The sequence below is a fragment of the Lonchura striata genome, chromosome 9, assembly GCF_050655825.1.
Source record: "Lonchura striata isolate lonStrDom1 chromosome 9, ASM5065582v1, whole genome shotgun sequence".
Classification (NCBI taxonomy): domain Eukaryota; kingdom Metazoa; phylum Chordata; class Aves; order Passeriformes; family Estrildidae; genus Lonchura; species Lonchura striata.
This window is the reverse complement of record NC_140711.1, coordinates 17174935-17190746: the sequence shown is the minus strand read 5'-3', so window position 1 is coordinate 17190746 and position 15812 is coordinate 17174935. Positions and strand designations below refer to the sequence as shown.

Genomic DNA, 15812 nt, shown 5'->3' with positions numbered 1-15812 from the left:
TGAGTCATATGAGGAAAATTGAGGCTTACATCTAAATAGGTAAACAGTACTACCATTGCTATCACAGGTGGGACCCACAGACACTAGCACAGAATGCCATGTAGCCTCACTGTGGTTCACCTTGCAACTCTGGATGTGGCAAAGTAAATGTGGAACAAGGCTTTGGAATGTGCTCCATTCCCTGGGCCATGAGGTGTCTGGAGTTATGGGAGGCAGTAGTGCTTTCCACAGAGAATATTTAACAGAGACTCTAGTTCAAGACCCCAAGGCAGATCCACTGATGCGAGTGCCCCCCAGAGCAGAGAGCTAAACAGGGAGAGGAACTTTTGCTTCCCACCCTCTCTCAGTATCTCATTTTGATGCAGCTTCAGTGAATTTACACTCATCAGGACTCTAAAGTCTCTTTATGACTCAGCCTTGTTATTACAGAATTCAAAGCTCACAAGTCCCACAGGCACTTTGGGGTCTGGCAGTTAGGTGATGACTACTGCAACACCCAAATATCCCAAAGAATCAGTTTCACAATGATATTTCATAAGGACTTTATAGAACCTCAGCAGATGGAGCACCAGAGCTCCTGTGCACACTGCATAGTACCTACACCAATGAGAAAGTCAGGGGGTTGCTGAGAAAATGGTTTATGAACAAGACCTATAGAACTGCACACATTGACCTATTATAACAAAATAATATAATTACATGTAAGTGTTCATTACCTTTTCTACATTATTGTGTAACTACCACACTTGGTTCACTGCTGACTGCAAAAATGAGTTGCTTCCTTCTCTGTTTTTAAAAGAGGTGTCAGCAGCCCAGGCAGTGGCACAGGGTATTCCTGTTTCAGAACAAAGTCCTGCCCAGTCACACTGGCTAGACAGGGGAAGGGGAAACAATCCATCTTTGCAGGACTGTTGCATGGGCTTGCTATTTTCATCTGGCAGTTTGGTTTATGTGACTGCTGGTCTGTAAATGTTACCTGTGAAATGTCTCTCTTCCCCTGTTCTCAGCATTACCCCATTAAGTAGGTGGGGAACTTCCACTCAATCTTTATTCAAAGTCACGCTGTCTCCATAGAGATATTTTAAAACTGACTTTAAGTCAGGCAAAACCTCGAGTGGACACCTTTAGTGACTAGACACTCAATGTACGTAATTTATGATTGAATTACCTGATTTAAGTTTCAGTGGTACAGCCCTGAATATAAATGTGCCCAAAGCTAACAAATTAAATAGCAAAACACAGCAAAAAGTCTGAGCATTCTAGCAGTTCTTTGGAGAGATGCCAAAGTTTAATAGCACAAACAGAATAAATAAACTCTATGAACAAATCAATTTTTTCAACGTAACATCTGTTCTGCACTGGCTCCTGGTGTGAATAGATTCATCTGTGCACACATACAAGTGGGCTAATGGGATTCAGTGTGCTCCAATACCCATCAGCATGCTTTGTCTTCATCAAAAACTCTAATGTGGATGAGACTCCAGAAGTTTTGCTGAAACAAGCCAAACAACTCATACCTATTTTGCAAACTGTTTCATATGAATCGTTACATTAATCCCACAGAATCAAAACCTGAGGATATTTACTCAGAGATGTAAACAGATAAAGGAAAATCTGAAAATCTGTCTAAGAGAAACTGTTTCCCCCTGGTTCCAATTTTTGAATCTTGTGCATTTGAGAGATTCCCAGAACTTTCTAAACACCAAAACTGTGCTGTGCTAGAAGCTGTGTGACTACTTTGCCTTATGCTATGCTTCACCAATTTAAACAAAAATTTTCCATAGAGTATGTGATTCAACCTAGTTATATCAAATATAAAAGAGAAGGTGCATGAAACAAGCTGCAAAAAGGACCTTTTATTTTTGTTTTATGAGTTCTCTGAAGGAGTAGAAATCAATGCTTTATCTGTGTAGAATTCAGACTTAATATTATGCTATGCATAAACACTATTAAGTCTATTAAAATTAATCATGCCTTTACACAGCTCCATCATAAAGATTATAAGGAAAATGGTGGGTTTAGAGCATTAAGTTCTTGCTCAATACTTCAAAATTGCATGGTGGTTTAATTTCTTTTCTATAACTTTATTTCCCACTATGACTTTATAAATACCCTTTGATGCTTTCTTTTGGTTTTTTCTCCCAACTTGATTTTCATCAAATTTTGCTCACAATGTAAATAGTGTTCTGGTAAACACAAGCCTTGCTAGCAAATTAATTATTAATATGAGTTGTTTGTCTGAGGACAGGTATCTGGACATTATGTTATTCTAACATCTCCTGGGATCTGTGCAGTAGAGGGGAAGGAAGCAGCATCCAGCAAAACCCAGGAAAAGAGCCTGGGTAGACTGGGTCAGAATCTTCCTTCATATGTGATAGGGCAGCTTCACCTTCCAGCAGCTGCTGCACCAAGAGCGTTGCTGCAGTGCAGAGGGAAAGCTGGAGAACTTGTCTGCTTCCTGCCACTGCATCCCTCCCATTTCACAGCTCAAATGCTCAGGTTTGACCCAAGGCTTGGCAGAGGCTGTACCCTCTGCAGCTGGTGACAGAATGGGGCACGCAGAGGGCAAGGAGGGAGGGAACAACACCATTTGGCCATGTTGAGAAAAATACCTAAGCTCTGACACCACACTATTACGGAATTTTCAATTTCAGCCCCAGAAAACTCAGATAAGCAGCTGTGATTGACAGCAACATTAATTCAACTGTAGCCAGCTTCAGGATCAGATAATATTCAGCAGCAGAAAGAAAATTGGCACATTAATGCCCAAAAGTCAAAGAGAAACTCATTTTGAGGAAATTACTCCTGCACAGGGTAAAAAGGTACTGAAAGAAAACAGAATGAAAAACAAACCAAGAAACACAAATTGTTAATTATTTCTTAGAGTTTGGGTTTTTACTTTTTCTAGTTTTAATTTTGATCTTTAATGGTGAGTAGGCACTATTTTAATTGTAAATCTCTTTTTATACTTAGCATTTGGGGTGAGGTGCAATGGCAAATGTGTCTGTAAACATCATGATAGAAAACTCCTGCACACCATTAATGAAAAATCATCAGCTTATTTTTTTATTACTACTCCTACACTCTTTGTTCTCAGAACAATCAGTAACAAACTATAGGCTCTGCTGTGCTCAGCACTGCACAAATACCAGTTTTCCCACACCTTACAGGATAGCAACCTGCAAGACATAATACCAGAGATACAGATAATTTGTTTCTGTACCTCTCTCTAGCACATAGTATACTTTTTATATAATATTATAATACTTTAAGGAACTTAAACTAGTTAAAGCTTTTTTGAAGTACTTGTTTAAGAAAACTCAGTGAAAGTGAGAGGGACAACACAAAGAACATGCTGTCTAGAAAATGTAGTGTGTAGATAACATGTGCTAAAATGATGACAACCAGAGGTAGAAGACAATTCTTAATCCTGAGTAAGAGAGGAATGATGGGGTGAGAGTTATCTGTGAAAATTATGTCAAGTAGAAAACCCAGGGGAAAATGACAAGAAAGAGTGAAAAGGAAGAAGAAACAAAAAGGGAGGACATACTGTGTATACAAACCCTCTGGGATTAAGAATGACAAGTTATTGCCAAGTCTCAAATCTAGGGCATAAGTCAACAACCCCTTAAGCAGGATCTCACTCTTAATAACAGCAGCACACCTAAAGGCTTTGCTCTTCTTCTAAAGCTGCAGTGTTTCAGCTCCAAAAGGTAGACAATATCTCTACTATTTTCATTTGGCATGCAATGTACACTATGGTACAAACCAACATTACCCACAAAAGCCTGTTTTCCTTCAAAACTATTTTGCTCAGGTTTGAGTGATCAGTGAACATGCTACTACTTTTTCTATCCACCTGCTTATTGAGGGCTTTGCCAACTCTCCATCCAAACATCAGAAGCGAGTACAATATGACAAGCTGATGAGCCTCCTCTCCTAACCCCTGCATCTAGCTTGCTTGACAGAGGGTCAGAATCTTCCAGTTGCAAAATTCATCTAATTATGCTGTTCCTTGTCCCTTGTTATCACCTCCCAACTCCAAGTTCATATTAATTTTCATGGTATAAGTACAAATGCACGTGTACAATAGTTTATCTTGGCATCTAAAAGACAAAGATCATTAGGGCAGGTTTAGAACTGGAGGAGGGAGGAAAGTGAATCACAATGTATTCCAGAACAATCATCCCTTGGTTACCAAAAAAACATTCAAAACGGAAATGTTTCTATGAGTTCAAGTAGCTTTAAGCTATTTGAACTCCTATAAAGCATTACACTGCCAATGAGAAAAATCAAACTAATATTAGTACTGGCATTGTGTATTTGAATTATCTGCTCTTTGCTAGGCTGCCCCATAGTGTTATCACACACACAGAGGGATCAGCCATGCCTTAACTGAAAGTCATACCCTGCAGGTACAGACCATGCACTATTGAGTAAGCCAGAATGACTTGATACAGCAGAGGCACAGATATTGCCTGGGAGCTGGGACCTGCCAGTCTCAATTCCTCAAGGAAACTGCAGAGTATTTTGGGTACATTGCTGAAGTGAGGAACAGAACGTGAAGTGGATGTAGCTCAGCAGATTATGGCCAAAGATTGAATGAGTTCTCTCAGGTTCCTCAGTGACAGAGCTGAGATGCAGGCAAATAAAACCTGACACACAGAATCTCAAAATGATGATAGGTCTAAGTTCCATCTCATCTTTACACAAACATAGAATCCTGATTTAACCATTCAGACAATGTTACTGCAGCCATAAAAGATAAACTGCTGTCATCTTTTCTTTCAGGATAAAAAGTCTTATGCTTGCCTCTCAATATGACATTTTAAGAGTCTCTTTGTCAAAACTGTGAGGTCAAAAGAGTGCTTTGCTATTAAACTTTCTGCATCTTAAATTCCTTCCACTTCATGTGTCACAGGCTGCTTTCAGTTTGCTCACCTGAGAAGGTTCACAGGACAATGCCTCAGTGCCCCAGAGTGACAGGAGAGGAAACATGCACGTCTCAGGCACTTCTCATATGTCAGAGTGCTTTACTGTAAGTGACAATCAGTGTGATATTGAGAAAAACAACTAGAAATAAGAAAATCAAGGAGGGAATGATACAGAGAGGGCATAACATTTTATAGTAACTGATATTCACAAACATAGCAAAGGACAGCCATGCATCGCTACCAGATTCAAAGCTCTCTGTTGCCAAGACTTCAGCCCAAGGCACACCCCCTATGCTCTCTCTTCCCTTTCTAAATGCCCTTTCTAAGATGACCCAAGCTGGCTAAACAGGAAATTAATTTCTTATCGGTCTTCAAATGCATACTATTCCCTTTTGTTTCTCTCAAATAATAATGTCCCGTGAGGCAGTGTGCTTTATGTGCCTTACTTAAAACTACATATATAGATCTGATTTCCTACTTCAACCTTGTCCAGCCAAACAGTTCTTATCAAAAACAGATATTGGTCTAATCGGACATAACTGGCTTTTGTTAAAAACACATTGCATTTTATCCAATTTTCCATGTACCTCCATGTCCTTGAACTACCCTTTCCCTTCAAAAGTAGTTCAAAGACTTTGTTTAGTACTGAGGTCAGACATCCATAGCCATCCTCAATCCAAAATATTTACAAATCTCTGTCCTTGACTACTATAAGTCAGACAAAGCTGTATTAAATGCGATGGTCAAAAAATTTTTAACTGAAAAATAAGCTTTCAATTGAATGAAAAAGACCTTTGAAAAATTTTGACTTTCTATTGAACTGTCTGGCATCTAAACCCAGAATTATTTCCTACTGAGAAATCAAAGATATTCCTATTATAAATGATAACTTAATGTCTTGCAGAAATTTATGTCAAATCCCTCACTGATCAAACAGCTTTCCTGAGAGTGGACCAAGAACAACTATGAATGAACCAGGAACACCCACTATCATGCGCAAATACATAAAATAATAATTTAGGAAGGGCCAAGCTTCCTAAATAATTTGGCATATATACCTCTAGACTGTACTATCTAGACATGCATAAGCCAGAAATAGCAGAGGGAGTTGCTCCAATGGTGCTGTGGAAAACAGTTACCTACAGAGTGAAAAATAGATATTTTTAGTAAAGGTTTCAATCTCTTATCTATGCCAATGATAAAAATGAATGAAAGGAAATTGACACTTTCAGGTTATTTCTGTGGGCTGAGGAAGTATAGCTAAAGAGAGGCAACTTATTTAAATCTTTCATGACATTGACAGTCACAGATTATTGTTCACACACCAGATATCGGCTACTGCCACATTATGAAGCCTTGTGGACAAAAAGCTGATCAGATTTTTGGAGACCATAGCAGCATCTCTGTGTTGGAGGTCCCTTAGCTCCCAGAAGATGAGCAAGGGATGCACCTGGTAGAGAAGCTGTCTCAGGCAGAGGCACTGGAGCAGCCTGTCCCAGCCCAGCTCCCTCCCTGCAGCATCCCGGCCCAGCTGTGCACAGCTGGTCACACCCAGCTCTGCTCCTCGGGGAGCACAGGCACCAGTGGCCAGGCAGAAAGGAGGGAAAAGCAGTCCCTGGGCAGGAGAAGCAGAGACTGTGCAGAGCACCAGGATAGGAGCTGCAGAGCACAGGGGTGAAGAAAGGCACAGCATGCAGAGATGGGCCTGGCTGTCCAGGGCGATCTATGGCCACACACTGAACTGCTGCTGCAGATACTGCCACTGCCTGGTAATCTTCCAGCTGTTCACCAGGGAAACATTCATCATCATCATGTTCACAGAGATTGAGTCTACTTAACTGGGCTTTAAGTCAGCTTCTGTGACAGTACTGAAGGTATCTATTGCCAGGGACACCTATTTTGTTCAACACCTGCAGCAGAATAAACATTTGAGCCTCTGAATGCTGTTCATCACTAATCGTGTTCTGGCTGAGACAGTGCTTTCCCTTTGCACCTTGCTAACAATTCTGCAGAAACAGAGGAATCTTTGAACTGGTGTCAATTTCCACAAGGTCTACAATGCAATTTGCAGACTTTTTTTTTCCCCAGAATAAGAGAGAATAGTCAATTACTGTAAATGTATTCTCCTATGTTAGAAATAGGAGTTTAACAAGAACAAAAAAAAAATCTACTTAAATTCTAAATAAATTGCACAAAGCATTTTTCTCAATATGCTAAATGAGTTAAGTGTTGCTTTGTGAACAAACCTCAAGCTAATAACTATAATTGAGTACAAAGCCAATACAGGATTGTAAAATTCATTGAAGAACTACAGGTTCACACACAAAGACAATGAAGTGCTTATTCCACTGCTGGAACAAAGAGGATCCAAGTTGATGTGCTCCTACAGAATGCTAGCAAGATAAATGAAGCAGAGCTGAGTAACTAGATAGGGTTTAGCAAGTGTAGTGACACAGATATAACCCAGGACAACTAGGAAGACCAAAATAAAGTGTAATTTGAAGACTGAATATTTCCTCAGATACTTAACTAACTTAGCAGAAAGAATTAACTTGAAGTACTTCTCTGGCTTTCCTAGCTACAAATACCTTCTAAAGGTGTTAATTAAACTAATAAAGCCTGAATTTTAGGCTGCACATGGTCTTTTACATTATCAAGTCTGAAGTCCTGGCCATCAGAGACACAGTTTTCATCCTGCATTGATTTCAGAAATTTGTGCATGCTAAAGGACGCCATGTGTCAGGAAGGTATCCATTCCTGATCAGAAAATACCAACAATGAAGATATCTTTTCTTTTCTTAGGAATATTTACCACTGAGTAGTCACTGTTAAAATATCTTAGATCTTTTATCACAGATTTAGTTCATTGCCTGCATTAATTTATTTTTTTAAATATACATTCCAGTATCATGTTGTGTGTTACCCATGAAAATGTACTTAAAGAGTTCATTAAGTCACTATTTTCCTTTTTCTTATATTTTTTGTATTTTGTGAGATGAATTAGTGGGATCTTCCTTAGAAATTTTCCAACTTTTTGATAACCACTTTAAAACATGGATCACCACACTGGACATAGTATTTCAGCTCTGGTCTTCCTTCTGTCTGACACAAAAGACTGGCACACTGCTTTAATTCTTTACTCACTGTTTCCATGCATTGCTTTCCTTGGAGCTCATGAAAAGTCTTGGTGCTACAACTGACAGGCACTGCAGGGAAGTTTGGCCATCATCACTTATTTTTTTTCAGGAATGCAATTACAAAACACCATTTATAACAGAACATCTTACCAAGCATTCAAGGTATGGTTATGTGACTACTCTGTCCTTACTGGGATTTTGTCTGCATCATCCACATGAGCTTTCATGAGCAACTTCATGGTGGTGAAATTATTGAATATTAAATTTTCCATTGACCTTTCTCAAACCTGCATTGAAACACTCACCAATTCATGGCAGCTCTTCACTGGCAAATGCTATTTAACATCTATCAACCAGCCAATTCTTAACCAATTTGTGTCTTATTGATACTGTAGAGGGAATTTTATCATCAGGCCTTTCCAAATGCCTTAACAAAGCTCATTAAAGGCATGTCATTTTTATCAGACTTGTAATTTCATCTCAGGATAAAATCAGATTGGTCTGACAAGACCTATTTTCTATAAAAACTTTCTGGACAGCTTTATATGTAGGTTAAATACATGTTATTGTTCTTGTGTTACAGTTCTCTTCTTCCTTAACAGCCACAGGAAAAAAGAGCCAAATACAGCTTAAAAGGGCAATGGTTATATTACAGGGGTTGGCAAAGGTTTCTCATACCAAACACCTGAAAATTAATTTTTAAGATTTCTGTTATGTAATATTAAACTAGTTATAATTCACTAATAAAAACGGCAAACCAGTATAATTTTTGACAATTTAGAATATTAAGCCTATTTTGTACTTGGTCCCTAGATTTCACTGTAAACCAGATGATGATAAATGTAGTCTATTCTAAAATTTCTTGAAAACTTACATTTATTTGAGCCTTTGCTGTTCCCCTTTTTATTTTCTTTTTGTTTTAAGAATTTGACTTGAATTTTCCAGGCAGCTCATTTCCTGGGACAGCACTGCAAGCTTTGCATCTTCAAGGACATACCTTGATGCCAGCAATTTCTGTACTGCAGTGTTACATAAAAATCATTAAGTACTCAAAAATGTGACTGCTACTGCTAAGTTACCCAATGAGCTTTGCAATGTGTTTTACGTTTCCATATTTTCAAAAGGTTTATTGGGAGGCTTAGGTTTCTATTTTGGGGTGATGTGTTTGGGATTTTTTGCCCATTTTTTTTTTCTTTAAGATGCCATCATGGATTTTGATTTCAAAAATTATTAGAAGTTATCATTGTCCTAATACAGAACAAGTGACCCTTGGTTTGGATTATTAATTAACAAGACAAATCCAGATGTAGTGGGCCATACCAAAGTGCTGGAAAGCCTTGCTAAATCAGGTGTCTCTGGCAGTGCTGCCCCTCATTTTGGCAGGAGCTTGGAGAACTCCATGGCCTCAGTCAGTGGTGGATTTCCCAAGGAATGCCTTGCCTGTAAATCTTAATGGTGAATCTCTGGCCAAGCATTTATTACAGCTTCCCACAAACAATTCAGCCCTTAGAGCACACAAAACTAACACAAACTCAGTTTGAAGCACAGCTCAAGATAATGTATATTATATTCTGATTTTCACTTCCAACCACCTCACAGGACTTCTGCAGTTCACACACAGAGTGCCTTATCCACTGCTTTAGCTCATATAGAAAGTTAAGTTCTAAGCATGTTACAGCTGCAGCTGCTCAAAGCTCTTCCACTTGGTCCCAACATGACTTCAGTTCTTCCCTTGATCCTGTTCCCTGCCCCAGAGTGCTCGGGGCTGTTGCTGAGTTAGCTCTGGTCTCACCATTGCAGAAGATCAGTTATTTATGGGACCTGGCTATCCATGCTCCTCTCACAGGCTTAGAAGTCATTTTTGTATCTGATATGTTCCAGCCATAGGAATTTTGGGAAAACAAAGCAAACAAGGCAGCTAACATAAATCATGAGCACTGAAGCCCCAGAGAAGAAAGGACCATGCTTCATTTCCCTTCCCCAGCAGACTGCAGAGTGATGCAAGTGTGCTGCACTGCTCAAAACAGGTCCCCTCTGCAAACAACAAAATTCTGTCAGAACTCCATGTCAAGTGTCTTCAAGTGACCAAATTCCTTCTTATGCTTTCTCATGGGAAAACCAGAACAATAGCTTTAGCTATCTAAATGTTGTCATCCAATCCAGCAGCAGCTACCAACCAATAATTTGACCACACATCAAAAAAAAAAATTTTTAAAAAAGACTAGAGTGAAATCTGAGTAGCAAACAGTTTTGGTATCCACTCTGGATCATGAGTTACCACAGGATTTGTCAAAGATGGGAAACAAAAACAGTGATCTCAATAAATGTGTTTCTTAACTAAATCACGTTAATAGAATAGCTACACCTACTTATGCACAATATTTCTGGCTTTTCTATTATGAGCAGCTCATGACCGATACCCTAAACAAGTGACCTCTCCCCCTGTAATAAAACACAGCATGAAAAAACCTCATGCTCATTCATGCTGTACTGTACTTTTCCCCACCTCTGTCACAGTCTGTATTGGTATCAGGGGCAGCACCAGTGTGTGTGTGCAGTGTCCTGGCAATCAACACAAGGGACTGATACCAACTACAGAAGTCACTCGTCATGCTTGCAAAAATCTGTCTTGTTCCCACCCATGACCTGCCCCATGTTTCTCCAGCTTTGCCCATCACATCTCACTGTCCCCACTCACAGCTTGCCAGCATTCACAGGCTCACAGGAAAGCCTCAGGTCCTTTCAAGACAATTGTCCTGCTCAGATGAGTGCAGGGACAGGAGCAAGGAGATGAGCCATCCTGGCTGGAGATCAGGCATTTGCTTTTCATATTTCTGATTTATATTTGATAAGCTGCTCTGCTGATCAAAAGGCAGTTTGATCTCTTAATATGTATCCTCTGCTCTGTTTTTTTAATCTGGCACTGTTCATAAAGTATTCTGGTTTGTCTACACAGAATTTTAAACTAATATGAGAATAAATACCTCATTTCTTTCCATGTTCACTAAACTATTTTATTATTAGATATGGGCCATAATTAATTATCCTAATTTGTTCTTTGCAATCGAATTTCCATATCTCTTAGGGAACATTATTTTGTGAGGGCTTTCTAGCAGGTCTTTCTGTGTATTAAAATATCCTTACAACAGCAAAGATCTGGCTTGCCAGAAGGCTGCTTTCTTTGGATCACAGCAGAACCTATTCCTAGGCAATGTGTCTTCACATCTTCAACACTGAACCCTCCCCTTCTTAATGTGCTTTCTTTACAAACCTATTAAAGAGTTCCAACTTCATCCAACTAGATAATTGTGTCTGTAACATGGGTTACACATTGGAAAAAGCTGCTGGAGAATCGGAATGCAGTCTTTGGACCAACCTGCTCATAGGAGCAGCGATTTTCAGAGGATGTATTTAAACTAAACAGACTATTAGCAAGACTTTACAAAGGTTCTTCTGCTCTCAGCAGCTCAGCACAGGGAGATCCAAGGACTGCTTATTTTAAGCCAGTCCCAGCACTTCTTACTCATTACCAATCTGGCCTGAACTACAACATGCCATTTAGTAAAATACACTCCTGCAAAAAGCCAAACCATGTCCTGATCTTGCCACACAGCTTTTGAATCTACTTCCATATCTGGAATGAGCATGGTTTCTCACAATCACACAAAAAGCAATGCTATATTTCCATGACTGCACTGTATGCTCTGCAGGTGCTGTCAGCTCGCTCAAGGGCTTCACCCAGCACAGCTCATGTTGGGATCCTGCTTTTACATTCCATAGGGACACAAACAACCCTGATTACAAGTTCTCTTTGCACACTCATACTGGGCTAAGACAGCAGCACTCCAGTCTACCTTCACTACTGTACCAAACAGTCTTCAAAAAGCTTTTCCAGAATTTTCATTTTTCTTGGAGCTACTGCTCCCTTCTGACATGACACCAATCTTGTGTTTTATTCTTTATAGCAGTCTTCTGACAGAGAGATTCTATTATCTTTATACAGATTTTCTTTTTCTAAAATATATAGAGAATGATCACTTTTGTTTCTATTTTTTTTTTTAGAACCTTTACGAAAACAAGCAAGCATCAGAATAAAAGAGACATTGTTCCTCCAAGCCTTCTTCCACTTTTGTTGCTTGTCCTTCTACTAAATTCTACAAGAAAAGAAGTTCTTTACAGGATTTTTCTTATAAGGGATTGTACTTCCCTTTCAAGTTGTACCTTTAAAACACCGAGAGCATTCTTTGACTCATGGCAATGCAGAAGCTGGAGATTTCTCAAAAACCCTCTCCACAGATCTGTTATTTTGCTGCTATATGTCATGTATTTGATTAAATATCTCATGTGACTTATTGAAAAAATACAAAATAATTATTTCTATTGGAACATAATTTTGGTGCTTTGGCTTTAGCTCTCCATCTGCATCACCAGAGGCCCATAGCAGGACTATTAACCCAGCTGTTACTCACAAAGTTCTAGCAGCCATTTTCTTGCCTTGCTTTCACTGCAGTATTTTAGCTTGAGGAGAATACAGCCCATTGGTTTGGAAACTCTTGCTCACATATTCTCTTGTTACTCTCTACCTCCATCATGCTCCTGGTCCCAAGGTTCTCCTGTTACAGGGTGGAGACACTACAACCACTGCTATCCTCAGGAGCTGTCTTGGTGTGGATTCATTTTACCTGACATAATTTATTGATGAAAGGTTTCTGAAAGCTTTCACTTCATTTGAATCAGACCTCTGTTCTCCTCTGTGATATTGAAGTAATTTACTTAATCAAAACCAATTTGTACTTATATTTCACTGTATTTAATGTCTGAGGTTTATTTCCCTACACCGTGCAAATTATTAGATTTGTGGTGCCACTGGTATTAAACTATCATTAGTAAGGGGTGTAACTCCTGCCAGTTCACATTCTTCACACATCTGCTTTCTGGAATACTTCTCTGCCAGATGGTGATGCCAAGGACAATCTCATGAAACAATCTTCCACACAGAGTGCAGAAACCCCTGCTAACTTGCCTGTGCTTCTAAATTACGTCACTCTGCCAGCACCAGAGTTCAAGTGTTTTATACAAAAGCTGTACTTCAAGTGAAGAGCTTCAAAGTGATCTCACCTGAGGCAGCTAGCACCAGAGACTTTCTAAGGCTTTAAGCATCCGTGCACAGCCAGGTCACAACAAAGTTCATCCTTTCTAATGCAATAATTTATCTTACTCATACCTATGGTATCTCCAGTTCTGTAATCATGTTAAATGTACCATGTGCAGAAGTTCCTCTTCTGCAGGAAAAGAAACCCTATTGCCAAACTACAGGCAGAGGAATTTTGGATTGTCCTGAGAAGTTTCTATGCCTTAACACATGCCAGGAAATCCTTTTAAGTTTTCAGAGGTCAAATTTCTTTTCATGAATCCCATGTATACCCAGGTTTTCACTAGCTAAACATGTTTGAAGTTTTTGCTGGGTTTGGTACCATACTTCTTACACAGAAATTTATATGCTTTTTACCTTTCTTTTTCTTCTAGATGTATTTAATGTAGTGTTTTCTAATTATGAAAATGGATGCCTTTTATAGTCCTAATTTCCTTGATATGGAGGACATTGTGTTTGAATTCTTATATTTTACCTTAGGAATTCTATAGTCTCACCTTCTGAAGCGAGATTCATTTCACCAAGTTTTAGATACTTAATTATTAGTCATCTACATCTAATTTAATTGTTTAGACTGTTTTACAGTCAAGAAAGGGAAAGAAACTCATCCTAACCTCAATTAGTTCCAATTAGTCTTATCCTTCAGTGCTGGACTTAATGGTCTTGGATTTGGCCATTTCTCTTTGCTGATGAAAAAGTAAGACTGGCAGGTTAGATGTCTGCCTGATATCCTGCTGAAATGTGTCTGGAAATAAGGGATACCAATGATGTCAACTTAAAATCACACACATTTTTCAGAAAAGTCCATGCACATACTGAGCACAATGTGATTAGTGCAGCAGTCTTGCCTATTCATTTTATGTAGCTGACTCTGATGCATCTCTGGTGGTGCTGTTTAGTTGGTTGCAAGTTTTTGGTATTTTTCATTTGATTTGTTTTGATTTTGGTGGTAGAGGTGGTAGTGCTTGTTTTGTTTGGGAAAGGTTGGAGGCTGTTTTGAGTGGTGGTTACTGGTTTTTGTCAGATGAAGAATCATTGTTATGATTATGAAGAATTATTGTTATGATACAACTGATGGCAGGGAAAGTTTTTCTTCTACTCTTTATCTGCCTTGTAGATAAAGAGTCTACATCTTCCAAACCTTTTTTCTAAAGTTAATTTGTCTCTTCATATATTTTTTATCTTATATGAGTATTCTTTCATCCTTTGCATGCTCTATCCTTCCATTTTCAAGAGTAGCTGCATTACCACTCAGCAGTTATAAAAGCAGGTTTCCATTTAGGTCTCTGATTTTTACTTACATGGAGGTGTTATATTCAGGATATAATAGACTTCAAATAACTTGAGTAAGATGTCTTGATTTGCTCTGCCTCAGGGAGATAACTACAAGACTAAGTAGTGATCTAAGTAACTAAGACTGTGGTCTGCAAATCCCCCAGACATCTTACTCAACACACATAAGAGAACAAGCCACTTCTCAGTCTGCAACTGCTTATATATAAAAATTTGTGACTAAGATTAATTTCACTAACTTCCTCCATTTTGCCCACATCTCTGCAATGTTTCCAGTTTCAAAGTATAAAGCAGCATATTTTTAGCCCTATTCTACAAAAAAGGCAGAGTTAATTCTTAGGGTCTGACATTACATCTGGATCTGGAATTTAAATCAGACTTTCCCATAAATTCACATTGAACCAGATCTTATTAATACTGATTTTCATTACTCTTCCTTCTTTCAGACTGGAGAAAGACAAAGACAGAATGAATCCTTTAAAAAAAGAGACCTGATGATTTGACTTTGCAGAGCTACAGTATTATTCCTTTCATCCTCAATTGTTTAGCATTTTAAGTTACAACAGTAGCAGACTTTTTAATTTTTTTTAATCCTTGAAAAGATTAAAAAAAGTCAAAGAACTAGAAGAGAATTTGCTAGTAACAGCTATAAGTTAAAATTAGAATATAATTTATACCAGACTTAGTGATTTCTCCACAGTGCAGATTAATTTATCTTTACATGTTAAATCACTGTACATCTCACAAATTTTTCAAAAACACATCTGCTATTCTAACAATTACACCTAACATAACCATTACCCAATTTTTCAACCAGTGTCTACTGATAACTCCCCATTCTCTACAAATTCCATGGTACACAAGAGCATGTAGAGCTCTCTTGCAAGAGCCAGGAGGAGAACTCCCTCTAAAACACCTCCCCTCCTTTGGGCACTTTAACCTGCTGCACATGCACTCCAGAGCTGGCGATGCCTCCCCAGCTCACTCACGTACACAAGCTGGGCTCTTCAGCACCCCAATAATCTCAGTCAGCTGCTAGCAGGAGTCAGCCACATGCACAGCTCAGCCAGAGGAAAGTTTCAGGGTTTGCCTGCTCCCAGTCAAATGCTACCAAAATGGGAGTGTTTGCTCCTTAGGCTAACACATAACTTATACCAAACCATCCTTTACAAAAAAGCCACAAACACAAACTGAACTCTAACAAAGAGCAAAATGTGAGGTCCCCTTATTGCAAAAAAAACCCACAAAAAAACAACAAAAAAAAAAAAAAAAAAAAAAACAAAAACAAAAACAAAA

At 38.8% G+C, this 15812-nt stretch overlaps 1 protein-coding gene across 3 annotated transcripts in view; it reads left to right on the top strand.

Annotated features, from left to right (window-relative positions):
• SLC9A9 (solute carrier family 9 member A9) overlaps positions 1-15812 on the top strand; it is a 195124-nt gene that overhangs the window by 157359 nt on the left and 21953 nt on the right. Inside the window, exon 15 of one of the 3 annotated variants that reach the window (XM_085587168.1) lies at positions 1-15812. This exon is cut by the window's left edge and continues 19254 nt beyond it. The exons of the other annotated variants lie outside the window; for them this stretch is intronic. The gene's annotated coding sequence lies outside the window, so the exon portion shown is untranslated. 3 annotated transcript variants of the gene reach the window in all.